Source organism: Melanaphis sacchari, unplaced genomic scaffold, assembly GCF_002803265.2.
Source record: "Melanaphis sacchari strain LSU unplaced genomic scaffold, SCAv2.0 Contig134_pilon_pilon, whole genome shotgun sequence".
Lineage (NCBI taxonomy): Eukaryota > Metazoa > Arthropoda > Insecta > Hemiptera > Aphididae > Melanaphis > Melanaphis sacchari.
Genome location: NW_020270560.1, coordinates 1501016 through 1515491, shown reverse-complemented (window position 1 = coordinate 1515491; position 14476 = coordinate 1501016).

Sequence of the window (14476 nt, the reverse complement as noted above, 5' to 3'; positions counted from 1 at the left end):
TATTGGTGCACTATAGTGTGCTGTTGTACAATATTGTATAATAATTATTATTATTATAATTATTATCATTATTGGTAGGTAGTCAGGTAGCTACGCGATAAATTTGCACGTGTGCACGTTGATGTACGCACGTATACTATTAAAACGTTGGACGGGATCCACCCATAAGGCGACTAATAAAATCACTCTCACTCGCTCAGTGTATGCCCATTGTAAACGTAAATACTTGCTATAATTTATTATAATAATATTATGTACTCATATTATAAAGTGGATAATAAAGTTCGAGTGTCTTCGCACGAGCGTCGAAAAACTACATGCACGTAATAGGTCCGATGTAGTGAGGCTGTAAGGCGTAGGCGTCATCGCAAAACAGTTATACTATTTAATTTAGAACTCAATAAAATAACCCCTCCCCCCTATACAAAAAAACATCGACAAATTTTCAAAGTTCTTCTTAAAATACCATGGGGTAAATGTCGGTGAAAATACCTAAAAATGTAAAAAAAACGTAAAACAATACTCTAACTATACGATCTCTTTCCATAGTAAATGTATTCAAAAATATAATAAATATATTTAATAATAAAATATACGTAATTCATTTAGTTTTTAGAGCTCAAGTCAATGCTGGAAAGTATTTACTATTTAAATCCTTAACCTCTTTCATACCCTCAATTTATTTACTCACTTAGATAAACGTAATTCGTCTCCAAATTTTACAGCTACTTATTAACAACTACCTACTACATCAGTCAAGGACTACATAAAATATAATATGATTTATGAACTTTATATATTGCAATAATATTAACGTATACCCACCACGTGTACGGTGGTTAGGTAGAATCATTAGTATCTATAAAGCGGCTTAAAAATCTATAAATATTATATCTTCCTCATCTATCCCTGGTAATAATAAACGTTGTCTAAAGCAAAATTGGTCCAGATATTTGCTTTATTAAAAAAAAAAAAAATTTAAACTAAAAAAAAAACATTCTTAGGTGTTGTTAATGAACAACTCTCTTCACAAATTATTCATGTGCGTATTATGATAAAAAATTTTTGTAAACTATTAATTATTGTTTTAAATAACAGACTGTAAATATATTTAAAAAAAATTATTGTATATTTTTATGCATCAAAAAACCTTAGAATATGCAACATAGTATGATTTTAAATGTTTTAGAAACATGTAAAAACATGCTACTGTTCAAAATATCGCATATCTAAGTACTGTTTGATAATATTATTAAAATTAAATATTAATTTTTTACTAAAATTTAATGTTTGATTATAAACATCAAATAAACAACTTAAGTATAATTTAAAAGAAAATATTTATACAAACATCTATACAAATTAAAGATAGTCTATTTCTTTTTTTATTACTTTAAAAAAAAAATTTTGCTTTATGTACAAAAACATAATCGAAACAATAAATGAAAATTACTTTTCTTATAAGTATGTTTAATATAATTCTTCTATACCATTATCCCTAAAATATGCATTTATTCGCAACATAACATTTTTTAGTGCATTTTATGCTAAATAAATCATCGAAATTTCTTACTTACATTGAAGTGACAATTTTTTTTAAGTGTACGGTGTCTCAAAAAAAAAAAACAAATGCATACAAATCTGGATTCTAATTATTATACTAACACACAGCGGTTCCTCTCGGTCTGGTTCGACATTATAAGTATTTTTTATATGCCACTTTTGATTACGAAATGTGCTCTTTAAATATAACAACCAAGAAATACAAAACATTAAATTATTTATATTTTGTTAATTTTTAAATGTAACATAAATAATATAAAACGTCTTTTCATTTTTCATAATTTTTCTAATTTATTACATACCACAGAAATACAATTACAAATTAATAATAACAATAATATAAGTAATTGTAATTATAAATTATTCACCAACTTGTTACAGTAAAAATATCTTTCTAAGAAGATCATAAAGAAAATACTGAAACTAAAATGTGTCAACTTAATAAAAACTATTACTGTGTGTGCTATTATATAGCAACATTTATAAATTTTACCTTGACAATAAAATTATGAAAATAGAGTTTTGAATATTAAAAGGATCTCTTAAAATTCAGTTTAAATAAGAAGTATTTCAGCCAAAAATATAACCTAACCTATTAACAAAAGTCTCTATGTTAAAATAATAAATAATAAAAATATTTTCATTTTGATATTCAAAATTGTCAACACTGTTATGGTACTATAATAATATAACAAAACAATAATAATTATAAATACAATAAAACATTAATATAGGTATATACTAAATTCTTAGACTAGATAATATCTTTAACATGTAATTAAAAATAAATTAATTCGTAGGTATTATCTATCTGAAAATAAGAAATTAAAGCGATTAATACGTCTGAAACCTACAAATGTAGCTATTACGTATAATCATTTAGATTTAATACCAATACGTTTTCTAAAATCATTATAAATTTATTCAAAAATTTTAAAAGAAAATAATACTTTTAAATACTTAGAGTTAATTATAAAATTATTTGTATCATTTTACAAGTGATAAATGTTATAAAGATAGAACCTAATAAAGGTTATAATCGCTTTCCCATTGTATTGAAGAATACAGTTCTAAATAATTTAGTAAAATATTCAGTTATAAAAATAACATACAAATTGAATACACAATACGAGTAGTACGACACACTTTAATTTAAATATATCGTTTTGTTCAAAGGTTGACTTATTTTATTCTGATCAATACTTATATAATATATAATATGATACTTATAAGTTATAAGTTATTAATGGTAAGTAATAACTTATTATAATAATAATATTACGTAATTAATAATTTAATTTTAACTATTTAATATTTATAAACACCACTTCCTCACTGGCTTCATTTACAACGTGTATGATTTACCTAAATTAATGCGAAATATTTAAGTTCTTATTAAACGTTGAGTGCATTTATTTTTGCATACTGAGTTAGGCACGCGATTTCAGATAGGTTCCTAATTCCAACTCATTAATAATACATTGTTTATCATTCACACAGCAATCATAATTTGTTTTGAAACATATTTTCCTTTATCCTTCAATACTGGATATATTTATAAAAATAAATTTAAATTAATTAGCTCTTTCTTCATAAAGAGTACCTAATTGAAAATATTTATAAATATATAAAACAAAAAAAATTGTTTCCTTTTTAATTATTTATTTTATTTAAATCTGTAACAACTGACAAAATAATTAGTTTCAACAATTAATTACATAACTTATGTTTATTAAAAAAAATATTATTCAAAAAACATAAATTTTAAGTTATTGATCTAAGTGAATTTTAGTAAATTGTATACTTTTCCCAAAATAATTGATTTTATAAAAGTGTAAACTTATTATTTTTAACTGTCATTAAATTTATTAAATAATTATTAGATAATAATAGTATATATTGTTAATTTTTTAAAACCACAAATATTCAAAAAGGTACATTATTTTTCTTTTGTATATTTTATTTATTTAGTCTAACTGCAAATTTTTTCATACGATATTGTGTATTTTGACGCACGCCTATAACTATAATAATGCAACTGATGCTGGTTTGATGTTCTTTTAATGGGAACTGTTTAACAAAATGATGGCAATGCGAATAATATGTGTGCAATAAAATAAAAATTAAAGAAATCGCATTTATACAGGCGTATTGTAAGAAAAAAAAATTATCTACTCAGTATTGTATCATTATTTTTTTATTTCGTTTTATAGCAGTAAGAAAATCACAGAATTAAAAACTATTCTGCCAACATGAAACTAGGTCTATAAGGTTTTTGCGGTGTTTATAACTATTCCTTTAAAAAAAAATACTCTGAAATTCCATAAATTTTCACTTGAAATAGTTACTATTTATGTTTAATTTTAAACGTAGTTATACATAAAATATTCAAAAAACATATAATATTTATAGAAGTGTTTTCCGAATAAACCTAATAATTTAATCACTCCGTTCTTTTGAATTCAATATATTATCATACAGAATCTTATGTAGGTATCTACTACCTACCTAAATAAAGACCCCTACACACTGGTAAACTAAGAATTTTATAATAATTTAATAATTCATGTTTCTATTTCCAAATTCAAATATTTAGGTTTGCTATACAGTATATTATACTGAATAACTATATTAATAAGACATTTCAAAAATAAAATAAAAAATGCACTTATGTAACATACAAATCAAGCTTAGACAAATATAAATAGATTCCTACGAATTATGCAATGTGTATAATATTCTGCACATTTACATCATTTAAATTACTATTACAGACCTCAGCATAATCTATTTTTCTAAGTAAAAATGTTCCATACGATATTGAATTTTTAAATTAATTATAAATAATTAATCAACAAAAAACTATATTGTACCAATTTTACTTATAAGCACAATTTTTTTTAATATGTTATGATATTTCAAAAATAATTTTAATATAAGTATTATTGATAGATGGTACCTATTAAGTAGGTTTAAAAATGTTGGTTCATTTTATTCACTTTTATTTATGTGGCTTTACAGTAAACATTGTTTTTTCAATTGTTATTAGAAAATCATTTAAAAAATATTTGATTAAATGTCTATATAATAGATATTTAAATTAATTTTATACATTTACAACAACAAAATAATTCCAAATGTTTGAGATTTCGACGAATTTTGTTAAAATTTGAAATTTAGACACTTATAAAATAAAAATTGAGTCTAGAATTTTCATATTTTCTAACTATTGTAAAAATTACTTATATAAAATCTATCTAATTAATTTTACAAACTTCATAAAGTAAAAATAATATTATCATCAAAACTCAAAAAAACTAAAAGGGAGTCTTATTAAATGTTAAATGTCTATAAATAGCCTAAGTATATAAATTAATTTTTTAAATAATAAAGTATCTAGAAAGTACTATTATAAATATTTGATGATTCTTTAAGTATCTGTCATCATTCATTTTTGAACAACAAACATAAAATAAAAAAGCAAATAAGTTGCACTGTTGTGTAGTGGATATTGTTTAATCGATGACACGGTCACTTCAAAGTATATGTTCAATTTCAATTGAATGATAAATCTTCAATTACAAAAACGGACTTTAGTTAGAGATAAATCAATAGACCTATACTTTTTAGGATTTATTGTTCAGTATATTTTTAAAGCTTTAGGTAATTTAATTGTCCATTAGTTACTACGGTAAATTTAAAATCACTTATATTACATTTAAATTAATGTAATATTATTTTATTTAATGCTACTAGTTATTATTAATTCTTACTACAGTACGCCGTGAATTGATCAATCATATAAATATCTCAAGATTAAACTAAATATTTTAGCCTTTTTATTCTGTACAATAAATAACAATATAAGTAAAAGCTAAACTTTTCAAGTCTCTTATAATTTATAAACAATAAAATACTGTTAATTTTCATTTAAATAGATATCCAATTTATAAAAATGTAATAAAAAAAAAAAAAATTGAAATTCTACCGATATATTTTCGATATTTATAAATTATTATAAATATGACTTATAAAGAACTTGTGATCGATCTTTAAACTTTTTGATTTAAAATTTAAATCAACATTCATACAAAAAATTTAAGTATTTTAAAAATGTCAGTATATACCAATATTTAAAGATAATTTAACTAATAATATTATCATGTTTCATGTTTCTTATTTCTTGGATTAAGGTTTTTTTTTTTTAATGATAAAAAAAAAAAAGAAAACCTTTGTTTTACTTTTGAAATCCGATGTTATCAGAATTTAAGTTTCAAATACTCATGAAGATATGTGACTACACTAGACTATTTTTAAATTGTATTAAAGACAACTTATGAGGAATTTTGCATTATATTTTCAAGTATTTAAGTGAAAGTATAATAATTAAAGTTTAATCAAATTAAAGATTTTATACATTTTAACTAAAAAATATTAAGCAGATTTTTATGACTTTGACTAGGTACTTAAATGTTTATAAAAAAAACTAAATCTTAAGATATGAAAATCTTTCGAAAATATATATTTTGTTACATTTAAAAATGTTTAGTCAAATACAAAGGTAGAAAGAGATCAGCTTGTATCCCTACAGTCAAAGGCGTTCAAGAAATAATCTCTCTACATACAAAACAAATGTATAACTATATTGGTAAAACGCTTCAAAATTAGGTGTACGTCATGTAAACTTTACATGTTACTTTAATTATTATCTATTTTCCAATTGAAATGAGATTACTGGATTAGTATACGAGTTAAATCATAACTAATTTATAAATGGAAAGTGGTTAAACACTATAATAGATGTAGTATTAATTATTTTAATTCAAATATCGATTCACATTTTATGACATACCTACGTCTTACACTAAATACTGAGATAGTTACCAACATTGCAATGTATTTTAACTAACATTGTAAAAACATAAATGAGTTTATGAAGTTTTGACACAATTAATTAAATAATACAAAAAAAATCTTAATGTAGCAATTTTATAGCCGATTTTTCACTATATTCAATTGAGTATTCCATTGAATATTCCATCGATTTTATGAAAAATAATCAAAATGCCACAACGAAGTAATTGCTAATTTTTTTTTATACATATTATATATATTTAACAGATACAGATTAAACACATCCAAGGATCAAATACATTGATTATACATAGAATAATGAGCGATCAATAGTACAGAATATAGATCCCTTAAATCTTAAAACACCTTATAACAAAATATATAGACTAAAGATGCTTTTCAGTATGTACTTCATACTAGCTACAGATATGAGGGGTCATAGGGCGATTGCCATCCTTCTCCCATTTAAGTATTGTTTATTATATAATTCTAATATTCTATAATCGTTTACGAGTATGTGTATATACTTGTATTATTGAAATATTTCTTTATGCTAGACATGTTTGTCGACAATAGATTTTTACATATAACAAATCCTTCATAAATATAATAGATACGCCTATATTACTTAATCCTCATACCCCCTTGAACAACCTCTAGTTCGATAAATATATATATCAACAATAAACATGTTTTCACCGAATCTCGATAATCCAAAAAAGCAAACTTAAAACGGCAAAAAAAAAAAATGAAAAATATTAATACCTATTGAAACATACGAAAAATAAATATCAAATAATAGCAAAAAATATATTTTTTTTTTTTTTGAAATAAATAATTATACACAAATTTTCTAACTCCTAGGTATTAAGTCCACCCTCATATAATAAATATAATAGGTACATATTACATACGCATACTTATAATTACTTTTATGGATACGTTTTATAATGATGTACAATAAGTAACACAAAAAGTAAAAACTTAAGTCATCATATTTATAAAATTCCAAAATGTACGCATGCTTGATTTTTTGATTCGTAAAAATAGTAGATGTACAACTTATAAATTATATTATCAATTATCATTTAACGATCTTTTAACATTGGAAAAATGAAAAAATTGTCAAAAAATTTATAAAGAATAACTTATTAACGTGTTTAGATTGTTTCTTTCCATAGTCGCTCTTTTTGAAGCGCAGACGCTTGCACTACTTTTTTATACATTAAAAACATTTTTTTTACAAATCACTTTTCAGTATGCATTTGATATATTATAATACGAAAGTTTTCGGTTAAGAAATCCAAGTGGGGAGATAGTCTGTTGTGAAATCTATATAAAAATGATTTTGATTCATCGTATACAGTTTTAAGTGTATACCTATGTTTAATACGGATAGTATCATTAAATACAAAGGAAGATGCATTAAATATTCTGTGTAAAACTATATTTAGAAAGTTGGAGATTTATTTTTGTATATGATTTCTCAACATTATATACCCTAACTGAATTTCGTGGGACTAAATAAGCGTTATACGAGTGCTTATATTTATACGAAATCAAAATGCATCGTTCGCAATTATGTTTTATGACAAAACAAAACTTAAACTAACTTGTTAAATAAGTTCACGATTATGGCGTTATTGAGCAGGGCTCTCAGTCCATACGTATAATTATTGAGCTTAGCTCCGCCCCTCTTTTGGTTTTTTTTAGTCCCCTTAAGAGTATTTCATATTTTAAGAAAAATATTTTTTATTGCTTAATAATTAATATGTATTTAAAATATTTATTAAAATTGACAAAAAATTTGTTTTTTTCCTTATCACTAAAACCTGACCAACTGCAACCTCAGCTGCTATAAGTTAAATCTGATACAAAAATCTAGTTAATATTTCAAAACAATTGTTAAAATTTAAACCAAGATAAAAATCGAAATTGCGCCTCTGCATATTTCATTTCTCATTAGTCATTACATTAATTTTAATAATATGGTAAATTTGCTGATAATGTGTTACCAATTTTGTTACTTAGGTATGAAATACACGAAACTTTGAATCACGGACACAGTTTAATATAACCCCATCTGTTCCATTGTAATATACTATTATATTAAAATTCTATTAAGTCACTTTTAATCAGTGTTTAAATATTTTACTATTAAATATAATTATTTTTATTTTTTTACAATTTTTAATAATTTAACATTTATAATTATAACTTATAAGTAATATAATATATATACATATTTATTATATTCAAATAATTATAGATAAGTAATTAGTAAAGGAACTAACATCAATAATTTTTTCGTAATGTAAGAACTAACACACTAATGTACTTTTTTACTTACTAGGGTCTCAAGTAGGAATCTACATTCCTACCCAATGATTTCAGTGCTATTCAGACCATATGTTCGCCAATTGTTATCGCGTTTCACAGTGAGCTAAGAAGGTGCCTTAACTCACCATGTAGTCAGATAGTTAATTCAATATGGTTAATTTAAGTGAAATCGTTTTACCCAAACAATATTAAGACGTATTTCATTTGACGGAAACATAAATCTGAACAATTGATCACGTAGACATATTATTGAAATACGGTGACAGTATATAGGACCTTTTCATACATTACACTGTATATTGCAATACAGTTAACCTCGAGCGCGGTTGATTTTCATTAATCCAGTCTTTGGAATTTTCTTCTTTATTTGCAAGGATTCTCATTTCGCATCATTTCGCACCTTTTTACAATAGATAATTTCACTTTATTAATAATATTATGTCACATTATATCCGTGTATTTGCAAGTTTCAAACCAAATTAGTTTTTAAATATAATTAACAATATTGATTTTAAAATCTTACTTGATGCTTATATAAGTATATTTAATATTATTTATAATTTATGGTTTTAAGTCAGAAAAATATTTTATAATTACCTATAAAGTAGTTGGATTTCTCATCGGTGTTTACACAAATACTCAAAAAAAGTAAATAATAAACGATAAATAAATTCAAAAGTTTCGTAAAGTCGTATAAATTTAGTAAAGATTAAGGGATATTAATGTATAATGAATATGAAAAGTAAATCGAAGAAAAACTGGTTTCACGAATAAGCATTTTCTGAACACAAGGCAGGTGACTTACCAACTTCATAATGTGATTTAATATTATTACAGGTTCCACAACCTGTAGTATTATAAGTTAATATAATTACTTACTAACTAAAAATCGTACCTATATTATACGGATTATAATACTAGTTGTTGACTTTTTCGTACAAATATAATATTACGCATACCGTTAAGTTACGTTAACTGCCGTTTATCATTGATTAATAATAATATTTATAAATAGTAATATACATAGATCCCAGATCTGAATGGTCTAATCGTATTTTTGTCCTATCATATTCTCTATAAAATCGGTAATAACGTAATCTCCAACTACTTGAAAATACCACCATTTTATTTATAAATCTCACTTTTGACTACGACGTCTTAATCGAATAAGAAACATAATATTGGTTAAAAATAAAATGTATGAACAAATACTAAATAACACGTGTTCACAGTAAGCTAAACATAGATTTTATTTGCATTAAAACTTTGGCATAAAAACTTGCATATGGCCAACTTTTGTTGTACTACTGAAAGATGATAAAAACGGCGTGTTTCACGTATAAAATATTACCAACAAGTAGTAATATACGTATCATATATTTTTATAAAAGTGATTAAACATTTACGATACATAAATTAAGTAATAAACCCCAATGGTCTGTTTTTATTTGTAGTTTATGCAATAATTTCGAAAATATAGTCGTATCAGTATATTATACCTTTACTTAGCTGTATAATGTATAATATATAATATTATTATCACTACATTTCATAGAAAGTTATAGTTAGTTTGAAATATCATTTTTTTAATTTTTTTTTTAAATGAGATTTCGCATCGGATTAAACTTCCAATATAAAATAATATAGTTTACACGTTATGATACATAGATATGTTGTATCATATATAATTGATCATTGTTAAATTTTTTTTTTCATATTTTAAGATTATATATAAAAAAAATTAATATTATGCACTTTTATTATTAGCATGTGGTATTATATTACAATCTGAAATTACGTCATTTTAATAAATTCACCTAAAATGGCAATGTTAGAAGCGAGTTTCAGGAAAAATAACTGTATAAATTATACTACAAATAAATAATTATTATTTTAAATTATAATAAATAATAATACATTTATGCCCATATACTAGTTATTGCGTATTAATATTCAATATTTAGGCAGGTAAATTATATATATATTTTACTTCACCCATTGTTTTAAGAAAATAGTGTATTCAAAATAGTGTTTTTCCTTTTGAAAATATAGCACCTTAGAGTTGACATAATATCATAAACCACTCTACATATTTCATTATTAATTTATATTATTGTGATAAGTTGATAACTATATTAATTTTTATTTTAAAAATTACTTACATAAGTAATTAAAAGTTATAAACATAAATATATAGATTATGTAATGTTAATTATTTTTTAGAATTATTAATACTTTAAAATAATTATTAATTAATAAAAAAAAGCAAAAATATTCTTTTTACGTTTATAGAAATATGTATAAATTTTTATTGATTTTAATTGTATTAATAAAATATTTTAAACTATCATAATTTAATAAATATATCATTAAATTATTTTTAAAAATCAAACGTATACCAACTCTCATTTTAATTTGTATTATACGAGTACACAGTGGTTTATGAATATCATTAAATGCAATTATGTGTCTGGACAGTTCCAACATTTCTCTTCTCAACTTTCAATAATTAATGAAGTATACATAGTATACATACAGTAATATGTATATATAGATACAAATTAAAGGTACTGTCATATTGTATAAATCATTATCAATTAATTATGATTTAAAAATATTATTATTATTTTGTTACCAAGATCTTTTAATTTCAGTTAATAGGTTAGGTTACTTTTATTCTAACTATCAGAACAGTAAAACATTAATATTTTCATCAGATAATAACTGCACCATTGTCAATATTTTATAAATAAAACTTAATATTTTACTATATTCTTCAATGATATTTTCTATAAGCTACCTAATTCATAACTCATAAGTCATAACTTTGAACTCACTATTGATTGTTATTTTTTACATAGTAATTCACTCATTAAATATTATTTCTTAAGATTTCCAAATTCATAACATTAATAGAAAATTATTTTATGAAGTATATTTATTATCAACCAATGGGATTCATAAACTATTAATTTATGATAAAATTATAATTTTAAAAGTTTAAAAATATGTTTTTATTTTAAAGAAAAAACTTAATTTTCTTGTTAGAAGTTTAAAACATGCTACCTATAAGATATATTGCATTATTATTATTTATTACTTCAATTTATAATTTACTGAAGTAATCTTATTGATGATTATCGGCACCATTAATATAAATATAGCGTATTTGATATTTATAACTCAATTCGATTTATCAACGAGGTACTTATTGATTTTTCATACGTTTTAGCTTTTATTTACAAACATACGTCACATACTATAATATTTATAAATATAATATACAAAATATGCAATACATTTAGGTACTTAATATTATATTATTAAAATTTAATATTTATACTATTAAGAATTAAGATGTATTTTATTTAAAATTTAATAATCAAAAATATTTTTTTTCATTTCAAACAAAAAAATTTTCAAAATAAATCACTACGATACAAATATTATTTAGGTATGTATTAAGTATATATCATTAATGATTCTATAAATTTTATTTTTTAGTTTATTATTGTGCAAGTTTGTGTAACTGTGTATAATCTAAAATGTCTCCAAATAGAAATGACGCCACAAATCTTATAAATAATAGCATTATTTTTTATTAATTTAGTAATAATATCTGTAAATTTAGAATTCAGTAGGTAACAAAAATACAAAAATTGTTTTAAAAACTATTCGTAAATTATTGCAGCTGTTATACGAATGAAAAAATTTGGTAATATGATAGAGGTACTGGATCCTAAGTAGAAGGTGTTGGGATGATTAGTTAGAGATATTATCAAGCTAATTTTAAATAGTAACTATATGAGATTAAGTGAAAATTATCTTTCAATAAAAAATTTAAAAAAGTGAAATTGATTTTTCATTTACAATATTTTTTTTAATGAAATGAATTCTAATAACTATAGTAACTATAAACTAATAGGTTCAGATTTGAAAGCAATATAAACAATGATATAAAAAAAACTTAAAATGTGAAGAAAAAAAATAAACATTTATTGAAAAACAACCTTAAATTTAATCATAAAGAACACATTTTAATCCATAAAGTATAAGGTAGTATCAATACTTTGATAATTGCTAAATTACCTTTGCCATTTGCCGAATACTTGATCGATACGTCTAACAGTGATAAATGATAATAAAGCATAACATCAACAACTCGTCGTCTTTGCAATTTTTTATCGATTTGCATCTTACATATTAACAAAAGTATTATGATTAATAGATAATTAAACACAAAAAAAATTACCTTAGAAATTAAATGTAACAAATTTTTTAAAAAAAAAACATTTACCGTTAAATCCAAACCTCAGTAATATCTAATATATTATTAACCTAATAATTGATAAATTATAACTTTTATAGAAATATTAAAAACTAAAATCATTGTCTTGAATATATCTATTTTTTCTTTAAGTTATAAGTAAATTAACAAAATACCTAAAAAAATGTATAATAATATTCAAAAATATCTGGTTAGTTAGAATAAGTACACAAACGCCAATAGGTATATAATTATGTAATATTAATGAAGTGAAATTAAATAATAATACAAAATTCACTGTTTATTTTTTTCTAAACTCAAAAATACAATTTGAAAAATAAAAAATAAAAACCGGAAACAATTTTTTTTAGTTAGATTAGTTACTATAGGTAGTAGGTATAGGTTACAAATAAAATATCAATGTAAATAGATTTCACATCCTCAAAAGTGCGCGAGTAATAGTTATATATTTAAATTTGATTTCAAATAAAACTTATAATTTACCAATTACTTACTTATATTTCATTTATAATTTAAGTACATTAAATAAAAAAATATCAACTACTTAATGTGCTAAATAATTCAATTTCTATAGTTGAAATGTGCTAAAAATACATTACTCGTATATAGTATTATAATATATCAGCGATTTTTAACCTTTTGTAGATCACATACCCCTAATCAAAAATTTTTAGTTATCACGAACCCTCTTACCAATCTTTTTTTCAGAATGCCTTTCATTTACAATACGTCACGTATTGACGTATGTTATGTATTAAGGCTACCGCGGATCACAAGTTAAGAACCGCTGTAATAGATAAAGTAAAATTGTTAATTTAATTACGTATCTAATATTACATGAATTATTAGTAATATAATAATTAAGTATTTAACAAAAATAAAATATTATAGGTGTTTAACATTTTCATTCATAGACATCCCATGGAAATTTGACATTATTTAAGTATAATTAATGTATTGTAAATAATATATAATATACTATTATTCCCCAATATAAAATAAAAATGAATAAAACATAAAATAAAATTTTACTTTCAATCAAAATATAATTAACAATTATCGTTATTTTTAATATTCAAATAATTAGTTATTCTAGGTTAAGATGTATCATCAATTTTATAATACATAAATTATAATTATTCTAAAATTGATAATAGATGTGATGCATACTATAAAATTCGTAACTTATAATATAAACTATGTTAAATACTATCAAAATAATATGTGTTCTGTAAAACTATTAATATAGTAATATATTAATAATTAATAAATATACAAAACATTATAATTTATGATAAAGGATAACTGCAAAAATATTTTAAAATATTTATTTATTGACATTTATGTGTATTATAATCAGTGTTTTGTAAAAATTATGTATATAGTATAATACCATTAACATTTTCAGTAAAAAAAAGCAAATTATTATGT